Here is a 15,025-nt window from a genome sequence, read left to right as displayed (position 1 = left end):
ACATATGAATTTCATAAATATATTAGTAACACTAAATTTAAAATCAAAATGATCACAAAATAGTATCTATGAAGAAATATATTACAATTAATGAACCGGGATGCATAATTTTATTTATACTGCATCAATCAAGAGTCCAAGACACTAAACACATGCACCTATTATATTTTAATTATTATATCAATTATTTTTTATTTTACTATTTTAATTTTTTAACATTAAGAAAAAGTCAACTAAATATTAAATTTTCAAGTGCAAATTAAAATACCAATTAATAATTTATAAAAATATAATCTTAACTTAAAGTATATCAAATTTGTTAAAATTTCTAAGATGCATATCATATACAAATTAATAGTTTTTAATTACTAAAATAATTATTTCATTATTAATATTTTTATTTATATAAATTTTATAAAATAAAAAATCATTTTTTGAAATAAATGTAGATTAGTGGATTTGATAGATTCGATTTAATATTATAATACTTATTTTTTTTGTAAATAATAAATATGTTGTTATCACTTATTAATGTAAATTAAAATATTAGTTAATAACTAATAAAAGTATATAAAAATTTTAAGATCTATATCACGTACAAATTTATAAATTTTAAGTATTAAAATAATTATTCTATTTGTATAAATTTCTTGATATCAAAAGTCATCTTTTTTATATAAATGTGGATTTGATACATCATTTATCCTATTAGTTTATAAAATTTTATTTTTTTAAATTTTTAGTTAGAGTTGTTAAATATAAATATGTATTTTTTGTTTAAATTGCATGTAAATAGAAAAAGTTAATAAAATTAATTTTATTTTACTTAATATTACGAAATGTAGCATGGATTATTGGTTTCGAAATGTAGTGGATTCTAGACGCGCGTGTGGTGATCTGGGTTTGAATCACCTTTTTCGCATTTTTAATAGAGAGATTACTAAATGGACCCAATGCGTGTTGGTGTGGCCCGTATTACTACATATCAACCGATACAATGCGATATAGGCAAATACGCATCCGTATCCGTTTCATACTAGTGATTGACGAGATATGCTTATATTCGTAGCGTATCCTTGGGTGATACACCCTCCAAAAAACGTATGCACACTATAGCACTCTTTTAGCCTTCATCTCTTCCATTTGCTTTCCTCGAACACCTAGCCACTTCTACTCAATCCTACAACTCTCTACTCACTTATTGACTTAAGCATTGAAGAGTTCTCCCATGTGGACACATTCCCTAAGATTCTCTATCTCTCTTGTAGGTGCCTTTGAAAGCAGTTCGCTTCGTACAACCTTATCGGCTTGTACAGCTCTTGAACTCCTCCATATATTTTATCTTTACTAGAATTCTGACTACATGTTTGGTTTGATAGAAAAGGAGAGAAATAGAAAGTTGATAAGGGGAAGTTATAACAAAATTTGTTAATACCTTAACAATCCATTTGGTTGCTGAGAAGGGATGGGATAAGAAGGTATGGGATGAGAAAGGATGGGATGAGAAGAGAAAATTTATTTTCTCATTTTGGCATTCTGGTGTTTGATTGCTGAGAAGGGAAAATTATTGTTCATCGTCTTCCTTCGAACTCAAACTAGTGGCATAGACGAGGTGAGTCTCTCTCTCTCTCTCTCCTCCCCCTTTTGCATGCGAAGAATGAGAAAGAAATGTGAGAGGAAATATGAAGAAAGGAGGAGGGTCTGGAGGAGAAACCGGAGGAGGCCACTGCGCGTGTGGTTTCCTTTCTCACTGGGGTCGCACCATTTCAGTGCGACCCCATGTTCCAAGTTTTGGGAAACGGCATCTCACTATTTCTCAGTCTGTCTCACAAAATAAATGAATAAAAATAGAAATCTAAGGAGAATATTCTCTTTTCAATCGCACCAACCAAACAGACTGTAAAGAACTTTCCCTCAACTTACTTTTTGTTTCTCTCATATATTTTCTATTAACAAAAAAAACAGCCTAATGTAAAACATAGTGCCCTTCTAAAATGTTTTTTTAAGTCTCTAAAGTTGCTTTACTATTCAGAGCTATTCAGATAATGTGAGAAGGAGAAGTACCTAGCTTCAAAGTTCAAAGTATTTAGACGCATGAGCAACTTGGATACTGAAGCTTTGTTTTATTTGTTTGTCTCTCTATAACTGGACAAAGGCTATGATTTGACTGTTATTTTATATAAATGTATTAAAACCATTAAACCCCTTATATTTTAAGTATTGATAAGTTCAAAATCAAAATATATTTTAAGTATTGAGGTAAATAATTAGAACCATATATCTTGAGCAACAGCAGTCAACCAGAATGTGAGAATGGAATAAGAACCTATGTAACTATGGTTCAGATCTGTTCTTAACTGCCTCCAAGATGTAAGAGAAAGTTTTCTTGGTCACTTGGCTCATGATGGAATTCAAGGTTTGTATTCTTCACTGTTGAAGAATATCAAATATCCCTCTCTGAAATGAGCTGGATCTATTAAAGCATTTTTCTTAAGAATAAACAAAGGTTATCATTCCCGTCATTCGTGATTTTGATTTGTTTCTTGGATTTTTCTCTCGCTGGTTTATAGGGCTGTTACTCCTTGTATAATTTTGAGGGTCAGGTCTTCTATGTCAATAGCATTTTGACTATCAGCTCTTAAGAATGGGATGTGTTTGGCCCATTTCGGGAAACAGCATAATAAAGCTTGATTAATCATTGATGAGAATCTTGTAATGCTAAAACAAAGATACATCAATTAGATGGCATAGGCCTTAATAAAGAACATTCTCAGAAATCCCCCAAACTCAACTGTCATGGGCCTAACAAAGTCATCTTTAACACTGTTTGCCTTACTTTAATTTTGTTCCTACATGGATGAAAACAATTCTTCAGTGAATAAGCACATTTTCAGTTATGTTTGGGCCTCCTACAAAGGTCATCTGATTGGATGAAACTAGATGACTGAGAGCAATTCCAATAATCTTTGGACCAGTGATGCAGAAAGAATTAAATAAATTGCATTGTACAGAAGAATGGGTCTTCATTGAGAAATTGACATCAGTCTTTCAATTGTGCATTACTAAAAATGGTTTTTATCCAAAGACAAAATATAAAGGGCCCCACCCCATTTTCAGCCAATATTTGCAATAAAAACCCAATTGGAATCCATCCCATCTGGCCTAGGATTGCAACCAATTCTTCCATTTCCTTCTCTATAACTGGATCTAAGAATGGTCTTGATTTTGTTCTTCACCGTTAGGTGCAGTGTTTGATGAACATGGACAAAGAAGTCACTCAGTCAGAATCAGAATCAGATGTGTGTCCAAGAGAAACAGAAAACATATGGAAGTATATGCACTATTCATACCTACAAAAAAATGTTGCCTTTGTTACCAGGTGACATTTGATATAAAAATTTGGATTCGTCTTGTATATTAGCTATTCATTTATATCAAATAAAGTAGGAAATTAAAAATGAAATGTCCAACACAACCATTTAGGAGACTCCATGCAACACATTATGTATATACAAATAATTTTAGGCAAGGTTTTTTAAACCGACCTGGACAATAAACCGGTCAGGGGTTCAGTTTCCGGGTCGAACGGTCAGCCCATTCTGACAAAAAAATTAAAAACAGTCGGAACCGTTGAACGGTTCGAATGGTTTAACTGCCTAGGTCAGCAGTTTGCTGACCAAATCAATGTTTTTTTTGGCAAAAATCCGGTGTTGGGGAAAAACGGAACCAATCACCTGATTAGTTCCCAGTTTTTCTGGTCCGACTGTCCGGTCTAATCCGGTTTTAAAACCATGATTTTAGGTTTAACTTATATTTTAATTTTAATTTTTTATTTATTAACAAACCAAAAAAAAATGAGATTTGAGGCTAAAAAAGATGTCTTCTTTAACAAAATTACTAGGCTAAGAAACCCTTTTCACCTTGCATCACAGAGATTACAAAAGGTTACCAAAAATAAAAATCACCCCAATCTGATATATGCCCCCCACATGCATAGGTATTGGTGTTATTAAAAAGTTAAACTTAAAAATGAAACATTTAGGCATAATTTGAGCCTGTATCGACCCAGTGAGGAATCATTAATTTGAGCCCATTTTCAAAGTTTTCATGCTATGCCTCTCTTTCTTTGGGTATGTGTGTGAAATTCAGGTTCAGTTTTTTCTTCGGGTATGTGCGTGAAGTTCAGATTCAGTCCTCACACTGTCTTCACAGCCCTTTGTAACTGTACATTGGGAATATCTTCCCATCAATAAAAGCACACAAGTACGAAGATTTTGTCAATGCACGGATGAAAAAGGCTGTGAGACAAGTGTGACGACGGTTTTGTGAGGATTAAATCCAAATTCATCCATGTGTCTGTACTCAATAGTCGTGCAATAGTTCGAACAGTCGTGCGGCAGTCCCAAGTCCCAACCAGAACTCTATCGTTATCAACATCCGTGTTTGCAATTCGATTCCATTCAAGTTCTATAATGTTTGTTCTATTAACAATTAATTTTCTTTGAGCAGAGAGGTTTTGATGATTATTAATCAAAAGGAATACTTAAAAACTACTATAATTGATTCAAACAGTTTTAGATTTGAATTAAAAATGCTAAAATTAGTGTTATTGTTTGTAATTCATCTTTAGATTTGAAGTTTTCAATGAATCTCGACCCAATAGAGTCCAATTTTAACAGCGATCTAATCAAGGCTCTAAATCAAAACCCTCTATAACCCAAGGTGATGAGGTAGCAAGGCTCTAATTCAAAACCCTCTATAACCCAAGGTGATGAGGTAGCAGTATACAAAGTTGGTTGAATAGCAAGGTTTGGGTGAAAGTTTCTTTGAGCTGAGGAGTACAATGAAGGGTTTACCACTTCCATATATCTGAGAATTTCAAATTTGGAGGATAGTTAGAGATCTTGAAAGAATCTCAAAGTTGGCCACTCCACTAGTTTTATAGTAATAGAATGTGAAGTTATCCAACTCCACCTAGAGATATAAATCGGGTTGTGCTGCCCGCAGTCTGATACGACAGAATGCGGGCCGTGCTAGATACGGCACGATCGTACATGCTGTGTCAGGGGTTTCAGGTCCATGGGCAGGCATAGCATGAGCGTCTGCTGCCTATGTGCCTGTATGGCCCAGCTTGGCCCGTGGCACGATCCATATAAAATAAAAATTTAAGACTTTTTTTAATTTTTGTGTTTATTTTTTTAATTTAATTTGAGTTTTTTTTATTTTTTATTTTTTTTAAATATACCTTTCATGGCTTGGCCTAGTCCATGGCCTGGCCTAACCCAAGGCTTGGTCCGTGGCACGACAAGGGCCTGCATGGACTCGGGCCGTGGGCCATGCTGGGGAGGGAAGCGCGGCCCAACTCAGCCCATGGGCTGGCACAGCACAACCCACCAAAAGCATGGGGCCACCCACAGACCATGCCATGTCCACTTAGACAGTCCAATTTACACCTCTACTTCCACCTTCAATTTCTTTGTCCACCAACCATTGTATTGGCCAAATTCAGTTTCAATCATAAGGTGGGCATCTAAGCTTCAAAATAAGCTATTCCATGTCTCCTATTCAGTGGATCTTGTCTAGCAACCCTAAGGATTGAACATGACCCAATGACCATGGTTGCCTAATTATTTGTTTTGATTTAGCCTGATTGCATGTTAGAAGTTTTATTCATGTTCATATGCAAATAGGCTATGACTGCATTGCTTTCATTAATTTAAGATTGCAATCATGATGTGTTGGGTTAGCAAGTTTTATTAGTTGATGTTTTCCCATGCATTTTCCAAAGTGTTCATGTATCATGCTAGTCTCCCATCATTAAGTTTTTCTTACTAGTTGATGTTTATTAGCATTTGGCCCCCTTACCAAAAAATCCTGGTTACACCCCTTATCAAATTTAATAAGTAGAATTTATTGATGAGAAATAACATCTTAAATATAAATTTAATGAGAGAAAATAGGAGTTCATACTTTAAGCATAAGACCATATAAGAAAGAACTAAATTAGGCAAAAAGTAGTAGTTTAAATTATATTTTCTGCCCTCACAACTTGGATAGGGATACGGATATGTTTGGAAAACACATAGATACGAGCGAAAAAATATGGAAGCACTTGGATATACTAAGAAAATGCACATAAATTCCATAAATACATTAATAGCATTAAGTTTAATGTCAAAACAAATATAAATAATATATAAATACATAAGATTTGTATATTTAAATTATATATATATACATATACATATGAAGAAATATATTATAATTAATATAGCATGACATGTAAATATGCAACTATTACAAATTAATATATGCAAAAGGCCAATATTATTTAATTATATATTAAAGTGTAAGGCATAAATCATATGCAACTATTATATTTGAATTATCATATCATTTTACTATTTTTATTTTCTTATTTTTTAACATTAACAAAAAAATCAACTAACAATTAATTCTTAAATGTCTGATAAATAATATTTATATTTTTGTAAACAATAAATATGTAATTATAAATGTAAATTAAAATATCAATTAATAATATATAAAAATATATAATCTTAACTTAAAATATATCAAATCTATTAAAATTTTGAAAATGCATATCACATGAAAATTCATAAATTTTAATTACTAAAATAACTATTCCACTATTAATATTTTATTTTTATAAAATTTCGAATTTAAAAATTATTTTTTATATAAAACATAGATTAATGGATTTGATAAATTCAATTTATATTATATTTTCAAATACTTTGTAAACAATAATTTTATTTTTGTAAATAATAAATACATTGTTATTTAATGCAAATTAAAATATTAATTAATAATTTATAAAAATTTAAGTTATATACCATATGCAAATTTATAAAATTTAAGTATTAAAAGAATTATTCTATTATGAATATTTTATTTGTATAAATTTTTTAAATTAAAATTCATTTTATATATATATATATATATGTGTGTGTGTGTGTGTGTGGATTTTATAAATTATTTATTTCATTTATTTATAAAATACTAATTTTGAATATTGCCTTTTTAATTTATAGTTGAAGTTTTTTAAAATAAATGTATGTTGTTTTTTGTTCGCATGTAAACATTAAGTTTAATAAAAGTTATTTTATTACACTTACTAATATGAAATGATAAATGGCTTTGTGGTTAATGGGCACCTAGGCATTGGGCGTGCATTGAGCCCCGTATCGAGCGTATCGTGTTGATATTTTAATCCTTACTACTACTACTACTACTACCACCACCACCACCACCACCACCACTACTACTACTACTACTTCCTATTTATCATATTATTATTATTATTATTATTATTATTATTAGTATTAGTATTAGTATTAGTAGTAGTAGTAGTAGTAGTAGTAGTAGTAGTAGTAGTAATGTTCTTATCAAAATTCATGTAACAAAGATAACTAGTCAAAGCATGTTGTAGTGGTGGATTTATTGCCTTTCAATCTAAAGAACCAACTTCAAATCTTCTACTTGTAGTTTATATCAATGTTTACACCCTATAGTTGAATTGGATAGTCGTATTTTGTAATCCACTTCCATCCTTAATAAAATACTTCCTATTTATCATATTTACTTGTGTTTGTATTATAAATATATAATATTAGAGACATCCCAAAATTTTTCTACAAATTTTCTTTAATTTTCATTCTATCTTAAAATTTTTAATATTTAATTATGGGATCAGGGGTTCACCTATTTGACCCAAATAATTGAACCATTTACCCATCACCTGAAAACCAGGCTTTCATTATTGTGTTGGTTTTAAAAAATATAGTTTATGCTTTTAGAATTATTGTTCATGGATTTAATTAATAGAATTTAATGATAAGAAATAAAAATACTTAAAATATAGGACTAACGAGCGACAATGAGAATCCATACCTTAAATATGAAATTTATGAGAAGAAAATGAAGATTCAAATTACAATTCTTGCGATCACAATAATATATATAAACCAAATTAAAAAATAATGGCAATTTATTCAAGGAAAAATATTAACAAATTTAACCTACAATTTTCATTTTTTATAATAATATAAATTTTACTAGTAACAATCAACATAATATATCATATATATATATATATATATATATATATATATATATATATATATATATATATATATATATATATATATATATATATATATATTCTCCATTCAGATAAGCTATTTATCTATTTTCTCCATTTTTTGCATTTTTTTCTATTTTCTTTTGTTTTAAAAATATAAAAAAGTAATCATTGTTTAACTTGATTAGATTAATAAAGTTGCACACTATTAAAGAAAGACCTTTGGGTTTTCCAAGTCCTCTTATTTTAATGCATGTTATTAATACATTTAAAAGAGAGATAGAGAGAGAGAGAGAGATTTAATGGTAATTAAATAATTACATTATTTTATTAATTAACAGTATTAATTATACTTTTAATTAATATAGTATTTTTAATAATTACAGTATTATTAATTAATCAAAAGTATTTATTAACTAATAATATTTTTAAATAATATAGTACTTTTAATAACTAAAGTATTTTAATTAATTAACATTATTTATTAAAAATAATCTATTTTTTATTAACAGTAATTTTAATAATTGAAGTATTAATAATTAACCATATTTTATAGTATTTTAAATAGTTTCAGTATTATTAATTACATTATTTATTAATTAACTGTGTTTATTAAAATACCATATTTTACAGTATTAATATTTTAAAATTGTTAATTAATGTAAGTTATAATTTAAATTGTATTTTAAATATTATATAAATTATATTTGAAACTGTAAGTAATAAAATTACATTTTAAATAGTATTTTAAAGTAATTATTTTTAAATTATTTATTTAAATATAATTTAAGCTATAAAAAGCAAAAAATTACATTTAATGAACAGAAATTATCAAAAAAAAATAACCAAAAATGGATTAACATGATTTTTAATATATATGATAAATTACCAAAATTCAACAAATTACTCTTTGAGAGAACCTATTTATCTATTTTCTCATTTTTTGCATTTTTCCTATTTTCTTTTGTTTTAAAAATAAGAAGAGTAATCATTGCTTATCTTGATTAGATTAATAAAGCCATGCACTATTAGAGAGAGACCTTTGGGTTTTCCAAAGCCTCTTATTTTAATGCATGTTATTAATACATTTCAAAAAGACATTTAGGGGAGAGAGAGAGAGAGAGAGAGGGAGTAGTAATAATAATTACTGTGTTTTAAAATTTATAGTATTAAAAAAAATTACAATATTTATAATAATTACCAGTATTTTTATTAGTTAACTGTATTAATCATAATTATTAATTAACAATATTTTTAATAATTATAGTATTTCTTAAATATTTATCAATATTTATTCAAAAACATTATTAAGTAATGTGTTTATTAATTAATATAATGTAAATTACAGTTTATTAAAAAATAGTATTAACAATTACAATATTTATTAATTAACAATAATTAAATAATTATAGTATTTTATTCATTAATAGTATTAACTCTACTTTTAATTAATATAGTATTTTTAATAATTACACTATTAATAATTAACCATATTTTATAATATTTTCAATAATTGTAGTATTATTAATTACAGTATTTATTAATTAATAGTGTTTATTGAAATACTGTATTTATTAAAAAATATTAATATTTTTATTAATTCATTAATTAACCGATTTTTAAATTGTTAATTAACATAAGTTGTAATTTAAATTGTATTTTAATATTACATTTAATGAACAAAAATTACCAAGAAAATAACCAAAAATAAAGTACCAATAATTTTGTCATAATTACCAAAAATTATCCAAGAAATTACCAAAAATGGATTAACATGATTTCCAATAAATATGATAAATTATCAAAAATTAAAATATAACCATTAAAATTACTTTTTGAAAATATGTACTAATTATCAATAATCTTCAAGAAGTAAATTTAATTAGTTCATAGTGTATTTAAAATACATTTGATTTTTCATATGAATTATAAATTATTTAATTTAAACATTATAATCTTTGCCTATGATAATATTATTTCATAGTATTACAATAGAAAATAGAAAAAAAAAATGTGTTTATTATTATGTATTTTCATTATTTCACTTTCACTCAATAAAACCCGTGAATCACACGGGTCCAACTGATATTTTGTTAAAACCTAATCCAGTTGGATAGTTTGATTTATTAAAAACAAGAGAAATACTTCAGTCTGGTCCCTATTATCACTTTTCTTGGTCAAATCCATCAATCAAAAGTAGTATTATTAATATAAATAATATATTGGGCCAAAGGCCATTACCCAACACCGGTCCCAGGCCCCGTCCATGAGGGCCTTGCGAGGGTGGACTGTACATGGGCCTACGCTCCACTCTTCGGCCCATCATCTGTTGCATCAAGTAGTCAACGTCGCATTCAGTATTCATTCAAATTCACAGGGAAAATCTATGATACGAAAAAGACATAGTACCAGAAGAGCATTCACGAATCAAAATCCACCCGTGAATTTTGACTATCTGATTAATTAACACGTTAACGATACCGATTGATTGGTCATAAATTCGAACCCGCATTTGCCCTAATGGTCCCACTATCAAAGTTGAATTTTAAACGCATCAATTCGAGGTATTTACTAAAATGCCACTCACGGACGGAAAAAGACAAAAACGCCCGCTTTAGGGTTAGGGTGTTCTCTTCCTCACGCGTCCTCGGTTTGAGTGTTCCTCACGCTTCCCCTTTAAAAAAAAACGTGGTGGGCCCAGAGTATTACTTTTCTTTAATTCCCAAAGCACCCTTGTTGGAGCACTTAATTTCACCGACATTTCAACCAAAGTTGAGCGACGTCAAGATCAGGTTGCTTCTGTCTAATCTAATAATTTTTTGGTTGAAATATTAAACTTTCATTATAACAATGCTAATATGGATTATATCAGTAATTATGATTTATGAGCGCTAAAATGTAATTATGCACAATGATTGCACTAAACAGTATATGAATTAAATAAAAGCATGTAATTAATAAAATATCGCAAAGAAAATCTGAGTGAAGTAACCGAGAATCTATTAAATTAGTACTATCTTTACCAAAAGAAAACTTAAATTAGTACTATCGATTAATTATTAACAATTTATTCTCGTGTGTGAGGTGGTCATTTACGTCACTCTCAAATCCGAGACGCGGGATCGACCTCGCGGTTTGACTAAACAGTTGTATTCGTGATTTAGACAACTGCGTCTGATTTTTTATCGGTTAAACAAACCAAACCAATTGGTTGAACCATTTTCATCAAAATTGACTACCTTTCCGATTTGTCATTGTGAACCGGATTTTTAGAGAGTTGGTCTGAAACCAAATAATAGCAACTTTTTGTTCTTCTGGGATGGGATTGCAAAAGAGTAGGATCTAATCAGTATCTGAATCCAAAATTCAATAGCATGGATTCGAAGTCGATTTACATGCATATTAGAGAATGACCCAATACTAAGTACGGGGTAACTAAATGTGTGTATAATTTAGTTTAAAGTTTAATATTTAGTTATAAAAATTAAATTTAAAAAAAACTAATATAGATCATACACCTTTGTAATTGACAATTTATTATGACTTATGTTGCTGCTCGGGTTAACCGAGAGCAACGGGGTAAATTCACTCCTAAGTTCTAAAGGCAAGCCGAAGAAGGCCTTGAGGGCTCTAAAGAGGGTAAGCCGAGGCTAAAGACTGTAGGCTGAGGTGAAGGTCTCCCTTCTGACTACGATAGAGGCCGAGGACTATAGGTCATCGTCTCGGTAACGAGGTTCCTGGAGATCCAAGGTACTACAAAACAAGAGATATCAGAGGCCCCGGGTGGAGACCCGAGGCGGAAGCTCCGACGCTCAAGTTAGTACGAGGTGTAAGGTAGGATGAGGTGCAGACGAGGCCTCGATGGTGGTCCTCGGGTGCACTGGGTCCCCAGGAGTAAATGCTAAGCGAGGTAGGTGCTGGAAGTAAACGAGGCAGTTGTACCAAAATTCTGGAATCTGGATCCCTTGTCAAGGGAGAGTTACCTGCTTTGCGATTAGCTCCGTATGAAAGCAACAGGGCTTCCCCCCGCCCCTACTGTGGTAGACCACATCAACTTATTTTATTTGAAAATCATTATTAATTTATGTTTTTTTAAATTGATTTAAGATATCAAGTGAGATCTTTTTTGTAAACAACAACTCACATTATTTGGTATTTACTATTTATCTAATAAATCTATTTTGAGTTATTTATTTTTAAAAGTTAAATTAGGTTGCTTCCTAAAAGTTAAATCAAGTATATAATTTATAAAGTATTTTCTTTTTGAAACAAAATCATTTAAAAACAAACGTGGGTTTATGATAATCTTTAAATGGATTCCACCATTTGTATTTAATAGACTATGGACAAACATGTGTTAAGCTAATAAAGAACTATCTATTGAGAATGTTTAGGAGTGAAACTACCAACTTTTTTAATCATATTTACTGAATTAATAAGATGCCACGTGTCTAAATGGTGGTAGTGGGTTGTGGGCTTTAGCAGCAAATTCTCAAAAAATGACACGTGTTTAGCTTTTCAGAAAAATGAGAAGGCCACATGTGTAAATGGTGGTGGTGAGGAGGGGCTATAGCCTATTAGTGGGCTATGGGCTTTAGTAGTAATCTCAAAAATTGCCACTTGTGATAATGGGTTGTGAACTTTAAAAGCAACTTCTCAAAAAATGCCAAATCCAAATTAATAATAAATATTTTAATGCTAATTAGATTATATAGAAATGCAACGAAATCCAAATTTGATCTGATCACTAAATGGATCATATTTTTTTCAAATTTGATTTGATCCATAAATGGAATTGAGACTACATCTTAAACAAATTGGAATCGAATTCCAATCAAATTAAATTTGATCCATTTGTTGCCTTACTTTTGAGATAAAATTACTTTTTAATAATGGATTTTTATAACTCAAACAGTTATTATCTTATTTATCTGAAAAATAAAAAAACATAGTGATGATGCCCGATCTAGAAGCTCCTAGCTGGAGAGATACTTGGACGTACTTGAGTGATGAGTTGGAGCAAATTGCAAAACAGAGATCAGAGTGACCGGGGTGGATGACCTGGGGAGGTCGCTCCGATGCTTAAGGCAGTATTCTGTTGTGGTTGCGAGCTAGAATTTGAGTGGTAGAGAGCTTGGATGCAAGTAATCGCGCATACTTGGACCATGGAGGGATTGATGCCTTCATATAGTTGAGCTATCGTGGGTTTCCCGTAATAGTTCTGAGATCTGCGGCCTAAATGGACGAGATCCGTTTCCGCTTTAGTCGGGGAGAAACGTATCAGTCAATGAACCTTATTGTCGCCGCCTAATCTGGGCGGGGAGAAGATCAGGTTTGTCGTTATGCGGTTTGATCCCGTAATATTCAGTTTGTTGGGAAGCTACTGGAATTGATTATGTGTCACTTCGGTTCCTGGGCCCTAAACTCGATTAGGCACCGAGGTGGCGTTTTGCCGAGGTGACTTTATGCTAAGGTGGCCAAACATCCAAACTCCGCATACTATTGACTAGGCTCCCCTTGCAAAATTGTCATCCTACAGGCAGGTCGCGTCCACGTGACCTTTATTTACTAGGTCGTGCCAAATTACCCCTCATCAATTGCCCCCCATTCCTCATGGCAGGGGTCCTGACCCGGCGCAGGGAGTTCGTGACGAGCTTAGGTGGATTTGGCACAAAGTCTAGGTGATGTGGAGGGGGAGTCGTTGATCGAACCTGTTCAACCATTTGGCTCAACCAAAAAGTGACCCAGATCGCGCACACGGTACGCACGGACGTCAAGCCGATTATAGACTTCGTGGACGTCAAAACACGTGCTAAATCGATTTCAACCTCGAGAGGCATGCAATCCGTTTTCCTAGGAGTTATCGGATTGTGTTGATCTTGACTGTTGATTCCTGGATATACTAGTTATAAATAGGGGCCAAAGGGCCCATTTTCTTCGCCACAAATCCGCAAGTCCACAAGTTTTGAGGTCACGCTCAAGTATTCCAGTTCGATGTCAGCTATTTCTGGGTCCGAAATCGTCTCCCTTTCTTGGGTATTCCTTTTGGTGAGTCCACCTTCCTTTGCTTTTTGTATCCATTGTCATTTTCTTTAATATGTCTAGCCTTAGCTTAGATAGTCTTCTAGACGGGAGCGGCGAGTCCGCAAGGGCCGAGGTGGGTACCTTGGCTCAGATCGTGGAGCCTCATCCTGTCGATGTGGTCACTTCGGGACAGGATGTGGACCCCAGTCCGCCCGAGGCAAACTCACCTCAGCAAGAGCGAGAAGCTTCTGGCAAATCAACTTCTGCCTCACATTGAGGTCAGCTGCCAGACAACTTCGGCCCGTCGACAATGACGGCGAACAGGCTCCTAGCCTTATTAGCTCGGTACAGACTCCCTAGCAACTTTGTGTATAGCATCCCCTTAGGCAACTTTCCTTGGGATCATGATCACAACGAGATCGTGGTCTTCAAGGAGCAGCTCATAGCCGGTCTACGTCTTCCACTTCACCCTCTTATAATCGAAATCATTAAATTCTTTAACATCACCATAGACCAGCTACACCCGAACTCCATCCGTAATATCGTCGGAACCATTTCTCTTTTCCATGATTACAACTGTCCCCTTGACCTCGACATCTTCTCTTCAATCCTTTCCATTAAGAAGAACTCGTCCTGCGTTCTGCCCGAGCACAGGTGAGCTTACTACTTGTCTCCTCGTCCCGAGTGTAAACTATTGCACGATCTCCCTAACAAGGTCCCGACCTGCAAGAAGGGCTACTTCGTGGTCCACAACACCGATGGGTGGCCTTTCCCAACTCACTGGAGGGCAGCCATCTAGGACCCCGACGTTAGACTGGACCTGAAGACAAGGGAGGAGGTTCGATCTTGGGCGAAGCTTGGCTTGAAGTTCGAAAACTTCGTGACCGAGGAGAAACT

Source organism: Nelumbo nucifera, chromosome 7 (genome assembly GCF_055504915.1).
Source record: "Nelumbo nucifera cultivar China Antique chromosome 7, China Antique-T2T, whole genome shotgun sequence".
NCBI lineage: Eukaryota > Viridiplantae > Streptophyta > Magnoliopsida > Proteales > Nelumbonaceae > Nelumbo > Nelumbo nucifera.
The sequence above is the reverse complement of the archived record's forward strand: the minus strand, read 5'-3'. Positions refer to the sequence as shown.